Here is a 19,313-nt window from a genome sequence, read left to right on the forward strand (position 1 = left end):
TCCTGCAGGGAGGGGCAGAGCAAAGAGCTCGCTGGGCCCTGTGGATTCCGTGGCCTGTGCCATCAGCTTCTAGAGGTGCCCGGTGACAGACAGCAGAAAGAAGGGCCAAGGAAGCAGAGGAGGACGGAAAAGCAGCAGCCTGACTTGGCTCCCGGTAGGTTTGCACGTCTGGACTCCTGAGCTCAAGCTGCTGTAAAGGGGCTGTGCACTAAGGCCTCCCGTCACCTCCTTGGTGCTCCACGGCATCCATGGGAGCCGTTTGCAGAGCCGAGCAGGGGCCGTTCTTCCCGGGATGAGCGCGGGGGCCCCGTTATGGGCACTGACGGTGCCCACAGCACGTGTTGATGGCAGCAGAATGGAGTCTTTACGGGAGTTTCTATAGGTAATGGGACAATAACCACCGAATTTAAGACTTCATAAAAAATTTCATTCTCACTGTGAGGGAACCAAGAAACTGATACAGAACTCTTCTCTCTTTTTTTTTTTTCCTGATTGAAAACATAACAAGACTGGCACAGCAGGGTGATGTATCCGAGGGATGCCAGGGAGGGACTGAGGACTTCCACCAGCCATGCAGCAGCCAAGTCTTGCATTTCCTGAGCCAAGTCCCCTTGTCCTTGGAAAAGAGCAGAGCAGATGTGGAAACCCTGCAGCCCGACTACGGCGAACTACAACTAAAACGACATGTCCCAGGAAGTGGGCCCTGGGTGAAGTCAGGTGCTCAGGGGTTGTGCTATCTGGGAGCACAGGGGAACCGAAGTGCACACCCACTCGCGAGTGTTGTTGCGACCCTGGGGTCTCGGCAAAGTTCTTTCAAGAAATTCTATGTGTAAGACTTAATTACCCAATTGTGGGACATATTTATTTTTACAACTTATCTGATGGAGCACTTAGGATAGGAATCACTCTTTTTCCATTTTCCAGATCCATCATTTAAAAATGCAAGGCAGCTCTGCCCAAGGGAAGAAGGAAGGATGGATTTGGTGAGCCCTGTGAAGCCCTCCCCCTCCACTGGGGCGCTGCAGGACGCACCGTGTCATACTGTCAGTCCTGACAAGGGCATGACGCCCACCCTCACCCTCGCGTCCAGCAAATCATGAAGCCACCAGGGAGACAAAGACAATGCAGAATCCACCCAATCCCCAGTTCTGCTCTCCTCCAGGCTTCAACCTGCCCTTGCTCCTTTCTCCAGCCTACAGAAAATCTTATGCAAAATGACCTCTGAGTTTTTCTTTTATGAAATCCAAATGAAGCCCTAAAACACACGCATCCACATCCACACACACGCCTGTTTGTTCTTAACTCCAAAGGCAACTTCACCCTTCTCCTACCTTCTGTGAGTTCAACATCCTGACTCATCTGTTCTCAAAGCCAATACTCGTTGTCAGCTCAAGCAAAGTATAAAACCAAAGAATTGCCTCTGGATATTCAAGGGAATTTCAGTGCTTCCAAGAGTTATGCAGTGAGAAGATAAATTTTAAAATACTTCCTTCAGTTAAACACACTTGAGAGAAATGAAGGTAGGCTAGGCTTCTTGTTGCTAGGTAAACACGTGGTCATCGCCGAAGAGAGATTATACTAACAACCACGAGGCACATTACAGCACCATGCACAAGGAACTAATTTTATTTTTATTTATTTTTATTTTTTTAAAGATTTTATTACTCATTTGAGACACAGAGATACAGAGAGAGCATGAGCAGGGGGAGAAGCAGAGGGAGAGGGAGAAGCAGACTCCCCGCTGAGCCAGGAGCCCGACGAGGGGCTCGATCCCAAGACCCTGGGATCATGACCTGAGCTGAAGGCAGACGCGTAACCATCTGAGCCACCCAGGCGCCCCAAGGAACTAATTTTAATCAATAAAGGAGCTCCACAGTCCTCATGACAGGCAACACAAAAATGTTGCTATGTGAAAGTCAAAAGTTTTATCTTATGTCTTTAGAGAATTTGCAAAGTACTAACCGATGATATAGTACTGACAAAAATTAAAGTGGGTGGCAACACACAACAAAGTTTATGGAATTAAACGATCACTAGGTCACATCTTTGGCATGCTGAAAAAAGTATAGGCCATTGAATCATTGCTCTCTAATGATACTCGAATTAAATATAACATTAATAATTAAATATAACATTAATAATGATATTTGATTACTGATCCTTCCTTTGGTGAGAAATTCATAGTAAGCTAATAAGCATTTTTCATATGGGTACAAAGAACAATGACAGAAACTTAACTATTTATCTCAATTGCTTAGAAGCTATCAAAACAACAACAAAAAAAACCATCAGTCACTATAAAAGCTCTAGTATGAAAAGCCTACAGCAAAGATGTTCCATTTGGTTTCACGAAGCACTTAAATAAATCAGCCAGAGATGAAAATCCAATATTAACTGTCCGGTATTGTCTCATCGTGACTTATATAGTGTTCTCTCAGGGGGAGTGTGGGAAGGACAAAGGCCCCCAACATGCATGGCTTTCCCATTGAAGAGATGACTGCATTTTAGTTCCAATAACTGGAATATTCTCATAACCAGCAGAGCAAAATTCTTCTAGCACACGATGACAAAGATGTTGCCATTCCTGTTTTAGTTTTCTTCTATTTTTCCAAAAATGTGAATCTCAAATACACGCAAATAGCTCCATCACCGTACTCTTCACCAGAAGTAATCCTTCATAGAATATACTGATCTAATTCTGCTCAAATCTCAAATGAGGCAGGTTTCCTAGAATCCAGCATAGATGAGAAGCAAAAGGGAAAAAAGTTTCCTGTGATGAATCAAATGCTTTATTAATTCATCCTTAAAACTGGGGGTCTATATATGGCATCAAAATTCTTACAAAAGGACTTATGCTATAAACCAGGGATCAGCAAACTACAGCATGGGGCAAATCTGGCCCACCTCCTGGTTTTACGAATAAAGTTTTATTGGCACTCAGCCGTATTCACTGTTTACCTATTTTCTACAGCTGTTTCCTGCTTCAACAGCAGAGATGAGTTTCACGACAGGGAAGAGTATGACCCACAAAATTGAAAATATTTATTATGGAACTCTCTAAGAAAAAGTTTATAACCACTGCTATAAACTATTCCTCCCATCAATAATCAGGTAGTAAAGTCAGTTGTCTATGAAGGCAATCCCAAAATGTGACACTCATCCACGTCCTCAACATGTATAAGAATGAATGCTATTCTGTTTTCCTGGGAAAGAAGAGACAGTAATTCCAGGTCTCCCAAAAGTGGCATTGGTCCATTCAGGTACAAGTTAAAAACAAACCAGGCCAAAATATGTCTATATTTTGCCTCATTGGAAGTTGAATTGTTATCTGATACTTCCAGAGACTATTTCTAATCCTCCACAACTTCTAGTGGTTTCTAAGGAAGATTCCTGGCTTACTTCGTCACATGTATTGACCTCCCTGTGCTTCTTTCTTCATCTGACAAATGGTGCTGATAACAGTACTCAGATTTACAGAGATTTTAGGATGATTAAAGTGCTGATTCATGTAAAGCTCTAGACCCATGACCAGCATAGAAGAACGAATTGGCATAAACTGAGTTAGCTCAATGAAGACCAGAGAATGAGGGTAGTAGTGTTTTTCTATTTCCCCATGAAGGTCCAGAGTATAATAACAGTTATGGAGGAAAGACTGTACCCAAAACCAGCATGCACTTCATGGAGAATAGGACCTGAAATGCCAAGACTTGTCCTTTATTCAGAAGAAATTAGCACACATTTTAAAGAAAATATTTAATAAGCCACTAAGTCTGCAGGTGACCCTTGAACAATGTGGGCATGAGGGAAAGTGATGCCCATGCAGAGGAAAGTCTGCATGTAACTTTTGGCCTCCAGAAAACTCACCTACCAAGGACCTACTGTTGACTTACCAATAACAGAAACATCCAATTAACACATATTTTATATGTTATATGTATTAGCTAATGTAGTCTTACACTAAAGTAAGCTAAAGGAAAGAAAATGTTAAAAAAATCAGAAGAGAAAATATATTTACAGTACTGTATTTATATAATAGAAATCCACATCTAAGGGGACCCATGCAGTTCACACCCATGTTGTCTAAGGATCTACTATAGTTAGATTAGGGAGAGCAGAGTGTTGGCTATCGTAAAAACAGGAATAAACTGAGTCAAACTGGACAAGATCTATAGAAGAACTAAGAAAAGCACATCAGTAAGTTCCAATTTACTGCAACTTTGACAAGAGCTTTTGGCAGGGAATCTTCCACGATTCCTTTACACAACCTACACAACCAGCCCTCCAGTTTACATATCACACGGACATGTCATGTGTTAGTGCTTCCTAACATTGCTGAGGGGTTGAACACAAGAGAAAAATGTCTAAAGCACCAAGCACGGTGCCTGGCCCCGTGGGAGACACGTTGGCTTCTTTATTGTTTGAGTTCTGGTTTCTCCTGAGGAAATGCCACCCAGAAGTTAGAGGGGGACTTTAGGGAACTTAGTGAGTCCACATCCTGCTCTGCCCTAGTCATGCCCAAACCATCTTCCTCAAGGAACATGTGCAGGAACCCAGCACAAACAATTTCGGAAACTGCCCAGCGTACACATGCATTCATACGTGCGTGTATGCGAGAACACATGGAAGATCACACTTGACGAAAGACATGCAATGCTACACAGTCACAAAGTAAATAATTTTTGGCAAACCGAAACCCTGTAAGTGCATGGGAGGCAGTGGTTCTTTGAAAGGAGCCTTATTGAAAAAGAGCATTTGTTACAGGGAAACCACACAGCGGACCTGTGGCCACGCCTTACTTTCATTCAAGGGGTCTGTTTAAGGTGAGTTACACCCATGAATGAATAACTTCAAAAATACTGAATCTATTCTGTATGCGAATGTAGAGATTATGCATACTTGTCAAGAAATAAAGAATAGGCAAGTCTACAGGAGATCTTTGCATTTTACATGGTATAGAGATATTATTTCTGCTTTAGCACAGCTTGTTTAAATTTCATGCCGAATATCAGCCACGTTTCAACGCTTGTCATATGCCTCACACCTTAAGCTGATTTCACTTCGGCAATGTTTTAAAATTTCCTTCAAGTACTAACAAAGTATGTACTTCCATCAAGAAAGCAAGAATTCAACAAAGAACTCTGTACGTGCCTAAGGTACAAAAGGAAAACATTTCTTTGGGAAGCCACATGCTCTAGGGTGTGGGCATCAGCCTCAGTCCGCTTACAGAACCAGGAGGGGGTACCCTATTTTCTTATGAAAGGCTGGCCAAAATTTCAAATGGAATTCCTCCCCTTTGCCCACAACAGTGGAGCAAGAACCTGGAATTCCCGGGGCTGAGCCCCAGATCCTGCACCAGATAGCCAGAACTTTAATTCCTCGTCCTTGCTGGAGTCGGAAGCAGAGAAAGCTCCAGAAGTGAAAATGTTCATTAACACCCAGGGACCAAAAAGGAAAGAGCCAGTAACTTATGAACCCGCAGGTGAAGCTGCTGGCTCTTTACTATTTTCATGGTGTGAATGAATCATAAGTCTTATTTTAAGGGACTCGGAAGTATCATCAGCAATTTCATGTGACAATATTTACTCTGCTGGGAAGGGGGGGAAAAGGTACCATTAAAATGAATTTCTTCATTTTCAGACTTGGATTCAGTGAATAAAATAAATCATCAATAAATTTCATCTTCTACTAGAACTTGAGGGCACAATGCTCACAGCCCAAGACATCCTAATAAAAGGGTAATTTTACATTTGCTCATGCTGATCAAACGGAGCAGAGCGATCCACATCTGAACGGGCAGAGAGATCTCACTCACAAGATGGGCCAAGGGGGGACAAATCACGGGTAATGACGGCATGTTGAGCTGTGGCCAAAAGCGGCCTCTTCGGTCCTCACCTGTCACAGCTTCTGGAACCCTCACTTATGGCTTAACTGCCTAACCCCAGGTGAACCTTTGCAATATTCACCAAATTCTGTTTGGGGCTCAGGTTGAGAACACACATAAAGTGAATTAAGATAACCTTTAAATTTCATACTGATTTTTCTGCTAATGCTATTTCATCTCACTGGTGACAATCTCCAAATTCACATCTCAAATTTATTTTTTAAAGAAACACTAATTTTCAAGTGTCTTCTTTTAATCCACCAAAACAGCCAACCAATGAGCACAAGTGGGAAAAAGCTTTGCATGATTTGCCTCCCTCACTTGAAAGCAATGCATGCTCTGGGATATCAAGATGCTTCCGTCTTCCGACTTCAGGAGGACTGGGGACCACTTGGGGTTCTCCTTCCAGGGAAGGGAGAGGACCTGCCATAGAGCCATGATCGCTGGGATACCGGGATCAGAGAAAACTGTGACATCTGCACATCTAACTATGTGAACACTGACCAGTGAGCACTGGATTTGTGTTTAAGAAAGACTACTGAGGGCGCCTGGGTGGCTCAGTCGTTAAGCGTCTGCCTTCGGCTCAGGTCATGATCCCAGGGTCCTGGGATCGAGTCCCACATCGGGCTCCCTGCTCAGCGGGAAGCCTGCGTCTCCCTCTCCCACTCCCCCTGCTTGTGTTTCTGCTCCTGCTATCTCTGTCTCTGTCAAATAAATAAATAAAATCTTTAAAAAAAAAAAAAAAAAGACTACTGAGCAACATTTACAATCAAAATGTCTCGCTTTTCTTGAAAACCCAGAGACAATTAAAATTGTGCAAGAAATGGGTTAAAATATGTTTTTGATGCTTGCTTGAACATCAGGTAAAGGTACACTAGTATTCATGAATGGCAACCCAGAAGTGAGTGTGTAAGGCAGTGAATGCATTTAGAGCTCAACAAAGCTCCAGAATGTGCCAAACCACAAATCAGGCAAATAGGAAATGGGAGACCTGCAACTCTACAGTGCAGTGGAATTAAAGTAATGACCTATTTAATTCTCCAAGGATTCAATGATATGGAAAAAAAAAAAAAGAATTGTTTATAAAAAAATATGAAACTGAAAATCCGTGTGTGACCTCAGAGGTCATCAAACGTAACTGGAGATTTTTAGACAATTCTGTACTCTTCCCATTTGGAACCTGGCATTTAAAAGCAAAATGCCTGTTTTCCAATACACAGTAGCTTGCTACCGTGTCGTCCATGATCCACAATCCTGAGCAATACATCTGAAGTCAGGTGACAAGACCACCAATGGGTTGTTTAGGACGAATCCAAGATCACAGTAAGACCACATCACCACAACGGGCGCCCAAAGAATCTGAAATGGTCTTTTGTGGTATATATGGAATAGACACATAGAGTGATGGACAACTGTTGTCATTCAATGAAGAAAAAGTGTCCTGATACCGAGATTCTATTGGACAACGGTAAGGTGCTATCCAAATGTACCAGGATTATGGTACACAGCTGTTCCAGGGACAGTTTTGACTTCAAAGTGTAACTGATACAATGATAAGATGAGGTAGAGCTAGTAAAGGTAAAAAAATACCCGCTCAAAGACAGTCCGCGGTCAGCCTGGACGTGTTATCTGCTTGATGAGACAGTGGTCTTAGCAGTTAAACATTCCGAGTCAGAATCTGTCCCATGAGAGAGCCCGGCTAATACCACAAGAGCCTGGACACAGGTACCCGGTGTTGCTCAGGGCCAGGTGGGTACCAAGAGAGCATGCCACTGCTGAACGACCTCCTCAGTCAGGGCCATAACGTCCGAGGGGCACACAGTCATTTAGAGTAACACTAAATTATAATGTGTGCTCTTGAACGCTGCTCAAGTTCATATCGAAATAATGAACCCAAGTGGGCAGTTGCATTGTGGCATCCGGCAGAACTGGATTTGAATCTAGGCTTCCTCATTCCCGAGCTGTGTGACCTTGGAGAAATTACTTAATGTCTCTGTTCTTTATCTGTGAAAAGAATTTAACAGTATCCAGTTCAGGGTTGTCCTGTGAGGAGAAAAAGAGACACTGCGCAGCATCCCTGACACTGCGTTCTGTAGGTGGACAACCAAAGTGCCCGTCACCGTCAGACAGGTTCTGTGGAAGGAAAGGAGTAGAACAGGAGGGTTCCGCTTTCTTCTCCCTCCTCCTCCCCCATCCCGCCTTCAGGTCTATGAAAGCCCAGGAGCGAACAGAGGGCAGACAGACAGACCCACAGCAGACAGCCCACAGGAAGCACTGCGTAAAACCTCAGGTGTCCCCGCGGAGCCCGTCTAAACCGGCAGAGGCCTTGCGAGCGCGGGGGCAGACGGCCGCTGAAGGGCCGTCCACGGTCTTGACACCAGCAAAGTACATTAGCAGAGAAGACACTGAAATCGGAAAGCAATTTTTATCCCTTCTTGACCTAATTCTGGCCCAAGGTATCGTTCTCCGACCTGGCACATGACCTGCTGTATGAGGAGCTGCCTTCCGCAGCCTCCCAGAGACACTGGTGTTACCAGAAGGGATTCGGAAAAGCCCCTTAGCCTTCTCCTCCTGCAGAGGGGGTCTGCTCCCCAAAAGTCAGACTTGGACAATGAAAAAGCCCCCACTGACAAAACAAAGGTCAGCAAAACACAGTCTATGTGCTTCCCTCGCACCACGTCCACCTGAAGGCAAGAAGGGGCAGTTACTGACTTAGTGGGGGGCCAAAGCCTTTGAAAGCCTTTGGGTTTGATCAGAGCCCTACTCAAAAGGGGCTTAAGGGTAGAAGGGGGCAAGCCAGAAGCACATGGCCCCTCTTCATTTTCTCTAAATACTGCTGCCCCCTGTTGTATGATGTGTTAAAGGAAACCTAGAGCCACCTTTGTTCTCTTGAAAAATAAAACCATTCCATTTCCCATAGATACATTAGATTCACAATGATGCATGACAGAAAACGGGGGATTTCAACTAATCTGCGCGATGTTCGGTTTTTCCAAACCAAATTGAATTCCAGGCCAATAAACCATCTCTAGTTGCTCATCATGGAAGGAAAAGAAATTCAGGGTGGGGAGAGTCCCTGGAACATGGGCCAGCACTTTAGAAACACAGCTCTGCTTCCCACCAGGAGGAAACACAGCTTTGTTGCCAGGACAATGAAGAGCCACAGGCATGGGGCTTCACACAGAGGGAAGAAAGTCAGTCCAGAAAGCGAGCGTAAATGTTTGAGCAGAAGAGGACAAAGGAAATGATTCAGAAGGGCTTCTCTCAAGTCTTCCAGGCAAAAGATGAGGTCTGCCTGGAGCCCCTTTGAGCAGGATGGCTTGTTCTTGAAAGAGAAAAGAGAAGCCCCCAAGTGTTACTGATCTCTCCCCTCCAGGTTCAGGCCAACCTGAGTTCCCTCTCCTTTGTAGGGGTGCAAAGCAGCTGATCTATGACCACAGCTTCTGAGCTAGAGGATGGAACCTGCCATCACAGACACCGGCTCACCTGACAGTCACTCAGAACAGTAAAGGACAAGGTAGGAGCCTCCTTTCCAGAGTGAACTCCATCACGGTTGTGTGCAAGAGTCGGGCAGGTGCTCGGCGGCCTCCCAAAGAAGGAAGTTCCAGTACACAGCTAGACAAGAAGTCTCATCGATAGCAGCAGGGCATGTGCAGACAACCTCTCTTCTCTTATCTTGGGTTTTGGAGAGAAAGTGGCTTCAGCGATTCTATGAATTAGCAATAAAGCAAGCCAACTTCATTGACCAATAAGCCGGTTCCTTTAGAGGGATACATTACCGGGGAGCACGTGTGTCGATGCTGCAAAGACAGTGGGTCTGGCCAGACAGAAAGGAGGCGTACTAAAAAGACGAGAACATCTCAATGAACTGTCCCATCTGAATAAGGTGTACAACCACCTAGTTCAATATACAGACAATCCAGCACCACATGAGATAGTGTGGCCCGGGGCAAAGGTAACCACCATTCTGACATTTTACTTTTTTGCATTCCTGCACTTCACTGAAATGGAATCCTAGGACACGTACTCTCGTGTCTGGCTGCTTCTGCGTAACGTTTGTGAACGTCATTCGTGTTGCTGAGTGCATCAGCCACTGGTCCTTGTCCTTGCTGTTTGTGACTCCACCAAAGGAGTAAACCCAGAAATCTGTATCCCTTCTACGGCTGATACATACTGGAGTTATTTCCAGTTTGGAACTCAGGTGGGCAAGACTGTTATGAACATCCTTGTCCATCTCTGATTTGTATATTCTTGTCTTTTTTAAGGTGGAAATTGAGACCTCATAACTTACCTCAATAGTAGGGGTGGCATCCGGCAAATGTCTGCAAGACACCGCACACAGCCAAGAAGGAGGCCACAGAAGAGAGGCTCGGCTATCTTCCTAGTCATCTCTCTCATACTTTCTTGTCTCTTTAATTTTTAGGGCCTTCTGCTTTCAGGAAATCCCACTTTAAAAGTAGCGACTTCTCCCTTTCCAAGCAGTCCACCTTTTCCAGCAAAAATCTGAAGCAAAACTCAAGAAACCAATTTTTACCTAACCGACTCCTATAATGAATCTACTCTCCACCAACTTTAACTCTTTTTCTGTGGAAACGGAACATTACAATTCATCCTAGACCCTAAAAACATGCACATGTCTCGTCTGTAAAAAATAATAATAATGCAGCGGGGAGTCTGCAGGCAGGAAGATGGCATTCATGAATCCCGTCTCCCTAGCCAGCCCCTCGCAGTGTTGGCTTTCAAGATGAGAACAGGACAGACATGACAGCTCATCAGCCTCACCCATGCGGAATACCCCTCCACAGGCAAAGTTATGGTGAAACAAGTTTTCACCAGTATTTACCCTTATGATGTGAAGATTTGCAAGGAAACACGGTAGACAAAAGATTTCTTATTTCAGAAAAGGAGGAGGATACCAATGACCTGGATAACTGAAAAACAACTATGAGTCCAGGAGACAATTGAACACCTAAAGGTAGTCTTGATGATGCTAAGAAGTTCATTAAAATCTCCTCTTCCTATAAGTGGGTTTTCTAACCTGCCACTTAGTTTTTCTTCCTACAATTACACATCATGTGGATCTCAAATAACACCATCCCTGGAGCCATTTTCCTGGCAGCTCACACTGCCCCCCAAGGCTCTGCTCTGTCCTGCTGTGCATGCATTTATGTTTATCTGCTTTTACTTAGGGCCCCTAAAAACGTAGCTGTCCATTACCACCAGCACAATTTCAGTATTTCCTGGCAGTTTTATTTATAGTGACATGTTTAAGGGATGGAAGGCAGATTTCGATTTTATGGATTAGCAATAAAGCAAGATTTGCAGAAAGCTGGGAGAAACACTGGGCCCGAAGTAGCAACAGCACATCCCCAGGGGAATTATCTTGGAGCGATCCGTGGCCATGATCCCTCCCACCTGGCATCAAATGTCCCCAAGTCCAACACATCCCCAACACGAGGTCCCTTCCAAGCAGAGCAAGGGATTACAGGTCTTCAGACTCATCTGCTGGCATATGTCTCCAGCCAGCTCTCACCAGCACCGTGGGCCAGCCAGAGAAGAAAACAGGCTAAAAATTAGACTCTGGGATCTGGAGTAAGAAAAGGAGTGAGTAGACAAGAGTTTAGAGGCCCGGGTTCAGGACTCCCTTCCTGGGCACATCTTGATGCCAGAGGACTGCAGCCTTGTGTCCCAAAGGAGACTGAGAGGTAAGAGGGGAAAGGAGGAGGTTTTAGGATGCTTTTCTTCTGGAACGTCTAGACACGACGCCCCAAATACCACATAAAGACAAATAAAGCATTACATATAAAGTTAATTTATAAAGAATAGACACTATATTGCGCACCATGCTGGGCTCAGTTGAGCTCAGTGAACAAGGAACTAGCAATGGCTGGGTCCCGGGCACGGGGCTGGTGCTGCAGCAGGGACTCCGGGGGGGCAGGCACAGGTGTGTGCACCTGCCGTTCTGTCTGAAGACGTGGTGATGGTACTTTCCCTCTTGTCCTCCCATTTCATCCCCCAAAGCATGCCACTGACCTTGGGTCCACCATTCCTCTGTCCTTTCTTGGGAAATATTCAAACTAATGAGTGTGGCCACTTTCAAGTGTGTTCAAGAAGAATGAACTCCAAGCCTGGGAAAATTTAGGGAGCCAGGAGACCTGTGCCCAGCTGCCTGCTTAGTCCCAGGCCCAGACACCAGGGTCTGCCAGGAATCAGGGAGGCCAGTGGCCCAACTGCTTTGAGCTCAGAGGACCCACTACCCATTGGTGGATTGGGTGGATTTGTTGAGGGGGTGGGGTATAGCTCCTTGTGCATCCCAGATCTGTTCCTCCCCAAGTGAGCTCAACTCTGCCCTGCAACAAAAAGGACACATACCCTGTGGCGTCTGCAGGTGCATGGTGTGTGTGACGGTGGGGGGGGGGGGGGGGGTCTTGATTAGGAGCAGTGGTGACGCCTGCTCCAGAGTGTTCCTAATGTCAGCGGGCAACAGACCCAGGGGGCACTCCCACTTCTGTCCTCACCACTCACAGCCGGCCTGCCTGTCAGCCTCCACTTAGAGAGGCTGACCCTGGGCTGGACTCCGCACAGAAACACGCCCCTGACCCTGGCCTCCACTAGGCAGCAATCCGCAGGTGAGGGGGCAGATGCCTAAGTCCAGGATTTCAAAGCCACGCCGGGCTGGGCCGACTGGCAAGCAGGCAGCCATCGTTCGGCGACCCCAGCGACCCCTCCCGAGAGAAAAACGCCGGGTCCTCCGCCCTCCAGCTGCTCCAGAGGCGGCTTGAGGGTAGACTCAACAAGTTCCCGGGCCGCGCAGCGCCGCCTGCAGCTCAGAAACCCCGAGGACGCGCCGCGGTGCAGCCCCGCGCGCAGGCGGCAGCCGCCGGCGGCTCCTTCCACCTCCTCCTCCAGCTCGGGCTCCGGCGTCGGCGGGCGGGGGCTCCCCCACTGCCTCCCGCTCCACTCCCTCCAGATCGCCCACCCCGCGCACGCGGCCCGCCCGGCCCCGCGCCGCCCCCACCCCCGCCCCGCGGGGCCCGGGGCTCCGCCCGCCTCGGTGCCAGCCGGGCGCACAGGCGGCGGGCGCGCGGCTCCGGCGCCCTCTCCTCCGGCCGCCCGGCTCCGCGGAGTAGCGGGGACCCGGGGGCGGCTGCAAGGACTTCCCTCCCGCTCCCTCCCCCACTCCGCCCCCGCCTCCCGGCCCGGGCTCCGAGATCTCGCCGAAGACAATTGCAGTAAATGAGGACATCGGAGGAGCACGGAGCCGGGTGGCTGTGGCTGGCTCCGCCGCGCCGCCAGCGAGCGAACGCGCGGGCGTCCCCGGAGCCGGCCGAACCGCTGCCTCCCCGAGCGCGTCGCTGAGCCGGGCCGGACGCGAGCTGCGGCGCGGGGGCCGGCCGGGCCGGGCGGGCCGGGCCGGCGGAGGTGGAGGGGGCGGGCGGCGGGCGCGGAGCCGGCCAAGTCCCCGGACCCGAGACTTCCTCCGCGCGAGCCCGGCGAGCCTCGCCGCGGATGCCCTGCCCGGAGTGCTCCGTGCCGCGCCAGGCTTGCCCGGGTCCGCGGCGAGACATGCCCGAGCCAGGCGCTGCACCGACCTCGACTTATCTGTAAGCAGCCGAAGGTAAGCGTAGCCCCGCGCGCCCTCCTCCCGCGCCCCGGCGCCCGCTGCACTTGGCCGCGGGCAGAGCACCTCTCGGACGGGCGCTGACCCCGCTCGGGCGCTCCCACTCGCCCCCAGACAGGCTTCGCAGGGGACTCGGCGGCTCCCGGGGCCAGGACGCGCCGGTGGAGCCAGGAGCGGACCCGGCGGCGGGCGAGGTTATGCAACTGCATCTGGCGCGGCCGGGTCGCCGAGGGGCGTCTGGCAACTTTGGCGATGGCCTGGGAGGAGTGGGGCTGCATGTCTACGCTTCTGGTTCTAGACAAACGCCACAGCCTCGTGAGCGCCCGAGAGCCCTAGGTGGGCAGAACTGGGGGATCGCGGGCGGCCGAGTCTCCGGAACGTTTCGAGGTGTTTAAGTATTTTCCAAACTAGAGCGAACTGGCAAGTACGGCTGATTAACTTCGGGGGGGATAAGTCCGAGCAGAGGGGCCCTGACGCCGGCCGCGAAGGAGAGGCGCGAGCAGGAGCAAAGGCAGATGCCCACGTGAAAAACCCATTTCCTCCCGTGGCACCAGGGCTCGCTCAGGTTGGCACTTTCCCTGGGCTGCGGGCCGGGGTCGGCGCCCGCGGGGCTTCGGAGTGCGTGGCATCCCCTGTCAGCCCGGGACAGGCGTGGGAAACCAACCAACGCTGCAGAGGGAGCGAGTGAGCTTGCTGGAGGGCGAGGGCAGGAGGGAGGAGGGTGCCCCCGGGCCGGCCTGGGGCCGGGGCAGCGCCTGGAGCCCAAAGTCAAGAGCGAGAGTCTGCGTCTTGCTGGTTCATGCTCAGGGTTCCCAGCATCGCTGGAATAAAGAACCTGTCCCTGTGACCTCAGCATTCTACTACCCAGAAATATGCCACAGGGAGATGGAGCTAGCGATAAGGGGATGCCAGGAGTGGGGGAGGAGAGATGCCTCTGGAGTCAATAGGGGAGAAAATCGGTGCTTTTGGCTCATCTACAGAGCAGAGCTTCTGCCCTGACCCCTTTCCCTCTGCAGGTCTGTGCCTGGGGGCTGGAAGCCGGGTTGGGCCCCTGAGCCAGAGGCGGCAATGAAGCAGTTTAATTTGACCTTGTCTGCTTAGGCGCTTAACGTTCTGCAGAAGCATCCCGAGGTGAACTGGCCAGAGTGGGAAGGAACTTTGGGCTAGCCCTGCCTTGGCTAGGAAGCCACGCTATCATTTCCCAGGACTACAGCTCAGACTAGCAGAGGGTCGATGTCAGCGCACTTGGAGGTTTTCCCTTGGACCAGGACTTGCTAGGGGTTACCTTTCCATTTGCCAGTGGGGGCCTGTCAAGGTTACAGCGATGGGGACTTGATTGAAAAATACCACCCAAATCACCTGACCTGGGCCATTCCCAACCAGTCGGACACGTATGAAAATGCTCTAACATTATTAAGCTTATGCCACAAATAGAGCAGAAAGTAACCACCATTTCACTTTGTGGAGGCGGAAAGCGCTGGTTTTTACTATTCACATTGTGCTATTTATTGCATTCATATCCTGTTGAATGTTACTTTCCAAAGAAAAGTTCATATTTATCTTTGCCATTTTTTTTTTTGCAAGAAGGATTAGCAAATGGGCACAAGCAGCTCAAAGGAAAATGGAAGCCCTGCCATCTGCATGCCTCACCAGATATTAATAATTTACTACCCATGTTTACTACTTACATTAGATGGCACTGCTCCTCATGATGGTTTTATTAGAGCCGCATTTGGATAAAAAATGTCTAGCACAGCTATCACTAATTGCATGATTTTGCATAAATTATGTTAGCTACAGAGAGTTTGTGCTTTTCTTCACTAAATTCATCATTTCCTTAAAGATAGAAGGATTCTGTTTAATTTCTTTAGCTAAATGAAAGACCTCTACTTAAAGACAGGATGCCCTTGAAACTCAAAGTATATGCCTTTGAACTTACTACAGTTGTCAAGACTTCATCTTTTATTATTGTGATTAAGACCTGGAGCTTTTACTTAAATCAGGCCCATTATCCTACTGAGAAGCACAACTACTGGTTAAGAAACTGGCTAATAAGGCAAAAGCTGGAAAGCTCCATGTTTGCACAAAGAGCTATCAAAAAGCCCTATGAAAAGTTGGCTACTCTCATCTGCCTGTTTACTTGGGGCTTCTCTGTTCTGCCACAGTTGTTTTCCCCTGGCAGCATAGAGAATGTTTGTCGTGTTTCTCCCTCTATAGAGAAAAAAAAAATTTAAATAAGCACATAAGTGAAAGGCTTGTGCACGAAAGGCATCAGTCAACCAGGAACACTCCTACACACTGAAATAAGCAGTCAGAAAATAAAAATGATTCTCAGAGCTAACAGCTGATCACAGCCGAGGAGCTGGACAGATGCGTTCACTTAGCTAGGCATTTGTATTCTCCCGGCTGCTCTAACCCATGGCTGTCTCATTTAGAGCAACAACTACTGAACTCTCTTGTGTGAGGAGCAGATTAGTTACTGTTGAGGACAGGCTGCTTCTCAGGGAATAATGATAAAGAAATCACAGCTACATCGCAAAGCGACAGTCTATGGACCAGCATCCAGGTAGGAAGGCAAAGGCAGGGTTGGTGGGAATGTTGGATTCTAAAGCTCTGGACCAGCCCACCAGACACCTGAGCAGGTGCGGGTCAAGGCTGCTGCTTAACCAGTCAGTGCTTAACCAAAAACAGCAGGCCTCTTTGAGGCAAACCACAGCCATCTGGGGAAAGTGAGGTTATTAGGGTTCCCAAGACAAAACCGGCAGCTTTATTTTAAACAATTCCTTCATAAATGTGAAGAACCCTTCCCCACCGTAATTCCACTGAGACCTTCGTTTCCAGCCCAAAATTAGCTGACATAATTTATGAGGCAGATCCTTTTCAGTCTCCTCACATATTTGATTTTAATATTTCATAACATTATGGAGTGACTTCAATATTTTAAAGGAAAATTTAATATGATTGATTATTACATGACAACACTTTTATTACCATGAAATTCGCATACAAACATTTGGATAAGTCTTTCTCCAGTATGTGAGCTAACCTACAGCATAAATGTAGTAAAACATCATAATTTTTAATCCATTTATTTTAAAAGTTAATATATCTTATAGATTAAGGACGGACTAGAGGATTGGTATCGAGTTGTGGGGACCTCACCGGGATTCCTACAAACAAGTTGTTGAGGGGTCATCTCATGTTAAACAGCCATACAAAGTACAGGTTCGAACCTCTGGACCATGTATGATAATGTATCTGCTTCAGATCCAGAGGTACTGAGGTGTCTCCAAGCAACAAGAATCCTACCTCTCCAAGTAAGAGAAACCATAACTTCAGAGACATCTCTTGGTTCCAGATTCAATTCCTGATATGAACTCAGTCAGAGGTTCCTCTACCATAAGTCACCAGTGTAGATGTGAGTCATATGCACTTCAGACATCATTCACACCATAATGAATGAGTTGAGGGACTTGGAGGTATATAAAGATATTATCAAGAGACGAACCTCTGATCTAAATAAAAACAGAACACTCTAACCTGATAGCTCGGTGTCTTTCTGCTCAGTGCATAGTCCCAGTGCTAATTGGGACACAGAAAAAGTAACTTGAATACAGAAAAGCAGACATTAGGGACAAGAAGGAATCATGTTTCCAAAGTATAAACCTTTTAGCTGATACCATATTTCAAAGGGATTTGGAAAGAAGTATCTCCAAAGTCATTATTCGTGAATACTGCTCTTATACAGTATTGCTCGGATTATCCAAAGTACTGTACATCCACAGGACTCTCTTTACCACGTCCTCTTGCCGTCAGGGAAGTCTGAGCAAGATCAGAGAGGGGATCACACGGGCACGTTGTATGTTCCTGAGTTACACTATCAGAGCCATGACAGGGGCAAAGAAATTTTTTAAAAACCGTCACAGCATGGCAAAATGCTAAGCAAAGTTTATGTTGCAGTTACTATGGAAAATTCCAATTCAATCCTTAATAATCTAGCCTTGGGCATAAAATGAAATGCAGTAAACTACCGCATACGAGAGACATGAGGAGGAGGCTGTGGGCTGCCACAAATAAAGTGGCTCTCTCCTCAGAACTCCAGAGGAAACGACGAGGGAGGGGAGGCTCGTGGTCTGGGGCCTCCTTTCAGCTGCCCCGCTGCGGAACCACCATGGAGATACACCACATTCACAGTCAACCTTCATGGAACTGACCAGTCTCTGTTCGTGTTTCTGGGTCATTCCAGTGGTGATGTGGGTCGCTCCACACTGGTTCTCATTTCTCTGTCTTTTGCCTATGTCCTTCGTGGTTAGACTAAAGCCCTCAAATCATCTGTAATGTACTTTCATAGTAAGTGATGTTCATGTCCTGCAACTATAAAGTCCGGGTTCTGAACGTGGGCAAACATAGGGAAGGTAGACTGACATGAAGATGGTTTTGTCAACAAAGGACTGGTGGTTCATGGAAATGTACTGAGAAGTGGCAGCAGTGGCCAAGGCAATGTGTGAGTGTCCGAAACCAAGTGACAGGTCCTCAAGAAGCTCCAGGCCAGGAGGACAGAAGGAGGTGGGGGGTCGAATCAGGAGAGGACAGACAGCACTCTTGGAGGTTCCCAAGAGAAAGTGACACCCTGCCTGGCGCCGAAGATTGAGCCTGGACTCCTGAACCCAGAACACACAAATCCTGGAGCTGACGCCCAGTTGCCGGGTGTTGAGTGCAAGAGACTGGTATGGGAAGAGTGAGAAGTGACACTGGGCAAAGGTGGAGGAGTGGGGATCAGAGAGTGAAGGAGCAGTGTGAAGCCAGTTTGAGGAAGAACCAGCAGGACAGGAGGGGCCTCCGTTCACTGCCTGTGGGTGACCACTGAGTACTTGGAACAATAACGTACATGTCCAAAAGACTGAGTCTTGCTAGCTAGAGATAAACCAGAGATGAGGAACTGGAGACCAGTTGAGAGGATGTATGTAACAGGTGACAATTAATTGGTACCAAGGGTGACTGGTGGCACCAGGGATAGGGGGCAGCTGTGAGAGAAACATCCTGCGTGGCAAATCTTTGTAACATGGCAATATGAAGAAGGGATTAAAGATGGCGACACGATGGTGGGTGATCTAAATGGAAACAGAGAAGTCAGGGAAGCAGCAGGTTTTGGGGAAAAGATAGGATTACCATTAGAAAGTTGCATTTGAGTTTCCAACCATAAATACTATTTTAAAAAATAGTAAAAAATAGTCTAATAGTAAAAAAATAAAAAATTTTTCATCTTTTTCTTCTTAGAACATGAGATATAATTTCAAAGAAGAGAATAATGGACCAAAGGATTCAACACACCAAGACATTCTTAAAGGACTAAGAGTAGTACTATCTAATAACAGATGCTTAATAAATATTTAATGAGGTCATTAGCAATAAACCTAGTCAATGATTTTGCTAGAAATTCGGGGAATCCAGATTGGTCAATAATTTTTCTCTTCCACTTCAAGTTGTATCTTTTTTGTAGCAGAAATTAAGAGGAAACACCTAAGAAGGTGGTAAAAAGGAAGCCTGCTTCTAGAAATGAACAGTCCTTACGTGTGGCCAGATGGTGGTGACGAAAGAAAAAGGTATCAGAGATTTGGGTTTTTCTACCATCAAACTTCGCCTTAGATTTTTCTTTGGTAAAAATTCACTTGGGTAGAAGTTGAGTCTATAAAGTAAGAATGTCTTTGAGCTTAATGGCCTAGTATTAGAGTAAAAGAAACAAACGAGGAGAAATGAGAGATTGTAACTTGCCTCATTCAGACAGATTCAACCCTCTTATACCCCAAATGC

The 19,313-nt window shown here is 47.4% G+C and overlaps 2 protein-coding genes across 7 annotated transcripts in view; one reads left to right on the forward strand and one right to left on the reverse strand.

The window, feature by feature from the left end:
- The window catches only part of DOCK1 (dedicator of cytokinesis 1), a 490,705-nt gene that overhangs the window by 221,657 nt on the left and 249,735 nt on the right, over positions 1-19,313 (reverse strand). The window lies entirely within an intron of this gene.
- The window catches only part of INSYN2A (inhibitory synaptic factor 2A), a 57,532-nt gene continuing 51,597 nt past the window's right edge, over positions 13,379-19,313 (forward strand). The window contains exon 1 of the mRNA XM_036101941.2: positions 13,379-13,499. The gene's annotated coding sequence lies outside the window, so the exon portion shown is untranslated. The remainder of the gene's footprint in view (positions 13,500-19,313) is intronic.

Source organism: Halichoerus grypus, chromosome 7 (assembly GCF_964656455.1).
Source record: "Halichoerus grypus chromosome 7, mHalGry1.hap1.1, whole genome shotgun sequence".
Lineage (NCBI taxonomy): Eukaryota > Metazoa > Chordata > Mammalia > Carnivora > Phocidae > Halichoerus > Halichoerus grypus.